Below are 1,242 nucleotides of genomic sequence, written 5' to 3'. Positions count from 1 at the left end.
CGGCGGCGCTGGGGTGAGGAGAAGCGCTGGCTTGGTGGAGCTTGTAGTGGCTTTGGAGAGAAACCCCTGCTCACAGTTACAGGACAGAAAGGAGTACTTGTAGTCGAAGGCCAGGAAAGGAGTAAACACCTTGCCCCTTATCATACCACCTTGTGAGTACTGAAAATTTACAGGTCCCTACAAGTATCTCTAAATTTTAAGGAAGTATTTTCTTCAGTGAGCTTTTGAACTTCCTTTTCCGTTTGGTCAGTTCTGCTTTTTAAGGTATTCTTCTCCTCATTGATTTTTTGGACCTCTTTCGCCAATTGGGTTAGGCTATTTTTAAGGTGTTATTTTCTTCAGTATTTTTTGGGTGTCCTTTAGCAAGCTGTTGACTTGTTTTTCATGATTTTCTTGTATCACTCTCATTTCTCCTCTACTTCTCTTACTTGCTTCTCAAAATCCTTTCTGAACTCTTCCATGCCCTGGAACCAATTCATATTTTTCTTGGAGGCTTTGGATGAGCTTTGACTTTATTGTCGTCTTCTGGTTTTATGTTTTGATCTTCTTTGTCACCAAAGTAAGATACTATGGTCTGAGTCTTTTTGTGCTGCTTGCTCAAGATCTCAATTACTTGAGTTATAGACTCTTTGTTAAGGTACAGGTCTGCTTCCAATGTGGAGAATGTACTTTCCCAAGCTTTGGGGGTTTTGTGCAGCTGCTTTCAGAGATATCTCTAGGGACCTGTAAAATTACCATTCTTCCACCATGGTATGATCAAGGGTGTAGTGTTTACTCCTTTCCTGGCCTGTGCTCTGGTAAAGCTATGAGTTATCACATGCACACTTTTCTGCCTTGGAACTGTGAGGATTCCCTCTTCACCACCACCACAAGCTCCACCACACCAGTGCTCCTCCTCACTCCAGGATCACCACCCAGAAAAAATGGAACCCTTCATGAATTTTGGTGTCATCCTTGTGCAGGGGCCATGCTAGCCTTCTCATTCCAATTTTAATACATGTGCTTCAGAAGCAAGCTCTATTTTTTGTTAGATGGCATAGCGTCTTATTCACCTGGTCTGGAATCCTAAACTTTCATTCACCTTCAACTGCCATATGAGTTCTGTTGCCAAATTATCTAAATTCTTCCTCCAAAATGTAGCTGCTACCTATTTCAAGTTTCCATTACCTCTCACCTGAACTACTACAATGGTCACCTAACTGATATCCATGACTCAAAAATCTTCAATGCATCTTTTATAAA

At 41.5% G+C, this 1,242-nt stretch overlaps 1 pseudogene; it reads right to left on the bottom strand.

Annotated features, from left to right (window-relative positions):
• Window positions 1-917: 917 nt before the first annotated feature.
• LOC144454611 (U6 spliceosomal RNA) lies at window positions 918-1,014 on the bottom strand (annotated as a pseudogene).
• Window positions 1,015-1,242: the final 228 nt, after the last annotated feature.

This window comes from Phascolarctos cinereus, unplaced genomic scaffold (assembly GCF_003287225.1).
Source record: "Phascolarctos cinereus isolate Bilbo 61053 unplaced genomic scaffold, phaCin_HiC Scaffold_726;HRSCAF=1367, whole genome shotgun sequence".
Lineage (NCBI taxonomy): Eukaryota > Metazoa > Chordata > Mammalia > Diprotodontia > Phascolarctidae > Phascolarctos > Phascolarctos cinereus.
This window is presented reverse-complemented; position numbering and strand designations above follow the sequence as displayed.